We start from the raw sequence: 6,898 nt of genomic DNA on the forward strand, positions 1-6,898 counted from the left end.
CAGTATGTTCTTCCTGAGGTGTGGGGCCCAAAATTGCTCACAGTATTCTAAATGGAGCCTAACTAATGCTTTATAAAGCTTCAGAAGTACATCCCTGCTTTTATATTCCAAGCCTCTTGAGATGAATGACAACATTGCATTTGCTTTCTTAATTACGGACTCAACCTGCAAGTTTACCTTTAGAGAATCCTGGACTAGGACTCCCAATTCCCTTTGCACTTCAGCATTATGAATTTTGTCACCGTTTAGAAAATAGTCCATGCCTCTATTCTTTTTTCCAAAGTGCAAGACCTCGCACTTGCCCACGTTGAATTTCATCAGCCATTTCTTGGACCACTCTCCTAAACTGTCTAAATCTTTCTGCAGCCTCCCCACCTCCTCCATACTACCTGCCCCTCCACCTATCTTTGTATCATCGGCAAACTTAGCCAGAATGCCCTCAGTCCCGTCATCTAGATCGTTAAACATAAAGAGAACAGCTGTGGCCCCAACACTGAACCCTGCGGGACACCACTCGTCACCGGTTGCCATTCCGGAAAAGAACCTTTTATCCCAACTCTCTGCCTTCTGCCTGACAGCCAATCGTCAATCCATGTTAGTACCTTGCCTTGAATACCATGGGCCCTTATTTTACTCAACAGTCTCCCGTGAGGCACCTTATCAAAGGCCTTTTGGAAGTCAAGATAGATAACATCCATTGGCTCTCCTTGGTTTAACCTATTTGTTATCTCTTCAAAGAACTCTAACAGGTTTGTCAGGCACGACCTCCCCTTACTAAATCCATGCTGACTTGTCCTAATCCGACCCTGCACTTCCAAGAATTTAGAAATCTCATCCTTAACAATGGATTCTAGAATCTTGCCAACAACCGAGGTTAGGCTAATTGGCCTATAATGTTCCATCTTTTTCTTTGTCCCTTCTTGAACAGGGGGGTTACAACAGCAATTTTCCAATCCTCTGGTACTTTCCCTGACTCCAGTGACTTTTGAAAGATCATAACCAACGCCTCCACTATTTCTTCAGCTATCTCCTTTAGAACTCTAGGATGTAGCCCATCTGGGCCCGGATATTTATCAATTTTTAGACCTCTTAGTTTCTCTAGCACTTTTTCCTTTGTGATGGCTACCATATTCAACTCTGTCCCCTGACTCTCCGGAATTGTTGGGACATTACTCATGTCTTCTACTGTGAAGACTGACGCAAAGTACTTATTCAGCTCCTCAGCTATTTCCTTGTCTCCCATCACAAAATTACCAGCGTCATTTTGGAGAGGCCCAATGTCAACTTTTGCCTCCCGTTTGTTTTTAATGTATTTAAAGAAACTTTTACTATCATTCCTAATGTTACTGGCTAGCCTACCTTCAAATTTGATCCTCTCTTTCTTTATCGCTCTCTTTGTTATCCTCTTTTTTTTTGTAGCCTTCCCAATCTTCTGACTTCCCACTACTCTTTGCCACATTATAGGCTTTCTCTTTTGCTTTGATGCATTCCCTAACTTCCTTTGTCAGCCATGGCTGCCTAATCCCCCCTCTGATAACCTTTCTTTTCTTTGGGATGAACCTCTGTACTGTGTCCTCAATTACTCCCAGAAACTCCTGCCATTGCTGTTCTACTGTCTTTCCCACTAGGCTCTGCTCCCAGTCGATTTTCGTCAGTTCCTCCCTCATGCCCTGTAGTTACCTTTATTTAACTGTAACACCTTTACATCTGATTCTACCTTCTTTCTTTCAAATTGGAGATTGAATTCGACCATATTATGATCACTGCCTCCTAAGTGCTCCCTTATTTTAAGATCTTTAATCAAGTCTGGCTCATTACATAACATTAAGTCCAGAATGGCCTGTTCCCTCGTGGGCTCCATCACAAGCTGTTCCAAAAAGCCCTCCTGTAAACATTCAATGAATTCCCTTTCCTTGGGTCCACTGGCAGTATTATTTACCCAGTCCACCTGCATATTAAAGTCCCCCATGATCACTGTGACCTTGCCTTTCTGACATGCACTTTCTATTTCGTGGTGCATTTTGTGCCCCTGGACCTGACCACTGTTAGGAGGCCTGTACATAACTCCCATTATGGTTTTTTTGCCTTTGTGGTTCCTCAACTCTACCCACACATCATCCGACCCTATGTCGTTTAGTGCTATTGATTTAATTTCATTCCTAATTAACAAGGCAACCCCACCCCCTCTGCCCACCTCTCTGTCTTTTCGATAGGTTGTGAATCCCTGGATGTTTAAATGCCAGTCCTGAACCCCCTGCAACCATGTCTCTGTGATGCCTACCACATCATACCTGCCAGTCACAATCTGGGCCACAAGCTCATCTACCTTGTTCCGTACACTGCGCGCATTTAAATATAGCACCTTTAATTCTCTATTGACCGTCCCTTTTTGTTTTCTTAGTGTGGTGGACCTTGGTTTACTGAGCCTTTCCATACACTGTGTCATATTTTGTGGGATGGGGCCAATCGTAACCACTCTTGCGTTTTGTCTGTTCGTGTTTTTTTTTATTCCTAAGCAGCTACACTCCCCGCTGATTACTTCACCTCTTGGTTCCCTGACTTTCCCTTCCCCACCAATCTTTAGTTTAAAGTCCTATTGACCACCCTATTTACTTTTTTCGCCAGAACACTGGTCCCAGCTCGGTTCAGGTGGAGACCATCCCAACGGTATAGGTCCCCCCTGTCCCAAAACTGATGCCAGTGTCCCATGAAAAGGAACCCCTCATTCCCACACCACTCTTTCAGCCACGTGTTAACTTCCCTTATTCTTGCCTCCCTATGCCAATTTGCACGTGGCTCGGGCAGTAATCCGGAGATTATGACCCTTGAGGACCTGTTTTTTAATTTGAATCCTAGCTCTTTATAATCTCTAAACAGGTCCTCTTTCCTAGACTTACCTATGTTGTTGGTAACAGAGGAGAAGGCCGTAGAAGGCCAAAACAAGTGTAGGCAAAAGAAAACAGAGCACCCCACAGCGTTTGCTGGATGCTTGTGGATACATTTCACAGCAGTATTTGGAGAGTTAGCCCACATCTATTTGTCCGCGGATAATATGGCCAAATGGACTTGAATCCTAGTCTCTCATGCGACAGAGGCAGGACAGAGAGCTTGCGCAAATTCCGACCCCTCAGACGAGGCTCACAACGAGAAATGGCTTCAGAAAAGATTGTCCCGCACTTGGGAACAATCCGTCCAAGGCAAAACCGCATTTGTAAAACCAGAGGAAGAGTTGGCAGACATGCATCCAGTTAGGACGCACCAGAACCCCGCATGGGTAAACGAGGGAAGAAACAGCCCACAGCAGACTAAATCCCAGGAGTGTTATAATTGCGGCCAATTAGGACACTACGCACGAGAATGTCAAGCCCCCCTGAAACAGCAACGGAATCAGCCCACAAATGCATGAACCAGCAACAACACCAACAGCACCAACCCCCCACCCAGGGAACCATACTCAAAGGAACGATACCCCAGAGAGCATGCTCCATCTTACATGCCCCAGGGGTCATGTTACAACTGTGTGCAGTCAGAACACTTCGCCTGAGATTGCAGGAGACCCCCACCAGCTAGACTGGCCCCCAGATATGAAGGAGAATATCACCCACAGCAGTTGCAAGGACCCAGCCGCCCCATGCAAACTGTGAGCGCTTACCCACCACTTCGCATGGCAGGGACACCTCAGCAATGCCACGTCATTTTTGTTTGTCTCCTCCTTCCCCTCTTCTTCGGTCAACTACACTGACTCCATATGCTAGTTACACCCCAAGCCAAATGTGATTTACGGTATCCCTTTCCGATGGAACCTGCACCATGTTGGTCATATGTTTGTTTGTTTAATGTACATGTTAAATGTTGTTTGTGAATTTAAAAGTTTTCATGGCCCCACGCCACCACTCTTTTTACGCCCACTGGGACTGGCAATTAATGGAACAAATTTGTCAACAGAAAACCGTTCAGAGGAACTAGTTTGTCGGTAGACACCAATCATGACTACTCTCCTAATTTGAAGGTAATCACAAGAGCCAGCCCCCACGACGACCACATTCTTACCCGTTCTTGCCGGTCGCTCAGGCAGTGGAGAAACGGTACTGGTCTCCGCTCTGCCTGAGGACACCCCACTCTGGTCAGCTACGCTCGGGTAGAGCACAAACGGCACTGGTCACCGTCCTACCGGGGATTCCACCCAGTCTTACCCGCCGTGGTCCATACGCACCCCATTTTAGCACTCTTAGTTCGAAACTTTTTTTGTTTGTTTCTGGCGACCCTTACGTTGCTTCCATATGCTATTTACATCCTCAAACACTAGGATGGTAGATCACACAGGCTGCGAGACGGCTCGCACTGTGTCAGTATTTTTCTCGGATGTCTTGTCCAAATATTCGGTATTTTTTAAATGAGGGAGTCACAGATGGTGACCAATTATAATGGGTAATTGGCAACAGAGGACAGACAGACAGACATATCAGATCTTAAGCAAGATAATAACAGATATTATGCTTGTGTCCACAGAACTCCGGAACCTCAGGAAGCCCAGAGGAAGAAAAAGAAGAAGACCGACAAAAGGAAAGATGAAGACAACCTTCATGCTTTTCACCTGGATCTTAGCGGGATCCCTTCAGTTGTGCGGGGACGCTACCCCCCTGACCCCTACCACACAGGCCGTGAATGATTCCCACCCCATCCATACACTGTACCCTGAGATAGTTACCCCCGAGACAGTTACCGACACCCCGACCAGTTTATCACCTGATATTCACTATCTTACATCATAGAAGCACTCTTAGTACTGGCGATACTCTGCACTGTCGTGCAGACACTTAGACTCAGAAAATGGCGGAGAGCGTCCCGCAACCACACTCCGATATACACATTTAGATCCCCTATCTTCGGACTCCAACAAACCCCCAACCCCTTTAAGTGAATTAAAGTGCATCCGTGTTTTTTTTTGTGTGTGTTTTCATTTAATAAAGAAATGTAAAACTCTGTGCTTGACTGCCAAGCCAGAGACTTGTGTTGCTGCTATTTCTCCAGTTTAAAATGTTGTAGATTGTTTTGATTGGTTAAGTGAGGATAGTTTATTGAGGATAGTTAGAGGTTTTTTTGTTTTGTAATGCATGCCTGAATGTCTTAGCGCCCTGTAGAATTTTATAATGATGTATGTATATAAAATAACTTAGGTAAAATTGCAATTCATAGGACAGAGCAGTGTAGAGCCTATGAAGTGCTTATAGGTGCCCAGCTTGGTCAGAGAACGAAGACGACGCAGTAATGTGATCCTTCACGCTTCGCGTTGAGGATCACAAGGAGGGAGTCTAGCCATCTGGGATGGCCACTTCCCGATTACAAAATGGACACTTTGCAAAGATTGCAGGGAAAATGGACAATGCTGAGAAAACAAGGAGGTTCAGAGCTTGTCTGTATATTGGAGCCGCAGCTCCCAGACAAGGCCAAAACTGTAGGCCCATGAGCATACTAATGGCCCATCTCCGGGAACAAAAGAGTAACATTTGAGTAACCGATACTAAGGCAGACACCCCGGCGCCAGAGGAGGCTGAAACAAAGCAGGCCAACGGTCACCTAGTACACGCCCAGCCATCAGGGCACGCCACCCCTTTATTGGACGAGATCAATAGGAATGATCAAGAAACGGCCCAATTGATTGGGGCCAAGTTCAAGGCCCGCCCAAAAGCGCAAAGCCCCTTTGGGTATAAGAAGGAGCCCCCAAGAGAGAATCATTCTCTTGGACCCGGCTCTCACCGAAGAGAGACCTGTCCACCAGCTGCACCAGAAGCAAGTAAGTCCAAGGGCAACGCACGCTACCAGACGGACGACCTTAGCTGTTCCCCTGTACCAGTTCGACTCCAGCAGCCTCAGAACCGAACAACGGCCATTGTTCCTCTGACTGAGTGGGCGCCCGAAGCTAAGTATACGCTTTAGCAGTAGTGATAGTTTAGTCTGTAGAGTTTTTGTGCATGAGTAGATTTAACTGTGTGTGTAAATAAATAAGCATTGACTTTGAACTAACTAACTGGTGTATCGAGTCTTTGAGCAGTATTCAGTTTCCAACCTTGTGGTGGCATCGAAAGATACCTGGCGACTCTAGAGAAAACGTAATTAGAATTAAGGAAGGCGACCATATTGACCGCCATATTCAGAGCCAACCAAAGAGAGCAACAGTACCACGGCTGTGCAGCAAGGAGATAACAGAAAGTCTCAACACGTTTCAAGAGCATGACTGAGACTCAATTGAGAAGATAAAGGCGGTGGCATAACAACCGTGAACGAAGCTAGATATTATTGATGTACCGTGTTCATTTATCACACAAGGTCCATCTCTTTTTTCATAAGTTGAGAATATCCAATTAATTTTTTTCAATTAAGGGGCAATTTAACGTGGCCAATCCACCTATCCTGCACATCTTTGGGTTGTGGGGGTGAAACCCACGCAAACACAGGGAGAATGTGCAAACTCCACACGGACAGTGACCCAGAGCCGGGATCGAACCTGGGAGCCCGGCGCCCTGAGGCAACCGTGCTAACCACTTGCAGAACCGTGCTGCCCTCACAAGGCCCTTCTCTGATAACTTCCTTGTATAACACCTCTCAATTCCTCCACTATTGCTAAATTATCAGGCATCTTATCCAGCACTGTGAGCGAAGCTGTTGTTTTCAAGTCCTGCTCTAAACTCCGTTCCCTAACTGAGGACTCAATCCCTCTCCCTGGCAATCAGCTTGAGACGTTTCATTCTGTTAAAAATGCTACATAACAAATCAATCATGGCATTTGTGTTGGGGAAAAAGAATCCTAGGATCCAAAAGAGCATCCTACAAAGAAGTGGTTATGACGCTAGGCTAGTACTGTGGGCAGCAAGGTAGCACAGTGGTTAGAACTATGGCT

This window comes from Scyliorhinus torazame, chromosome 1 (genome assembly GCF_047496885.1).
Source record: "Scyliorhinus torazame isolate Kashiwa2021f chromosome 1, sScyTor2.1, whole genome shotgun sequence".
In the NCBI taxonomy this organism is placed as follows: Eukaryota; Metazoa; Chordata; class Chondrichthyes; order Carcharhiniformes; family Scyliorhinidae; genus Scyliorhinus; species Scyliorhinus torazame.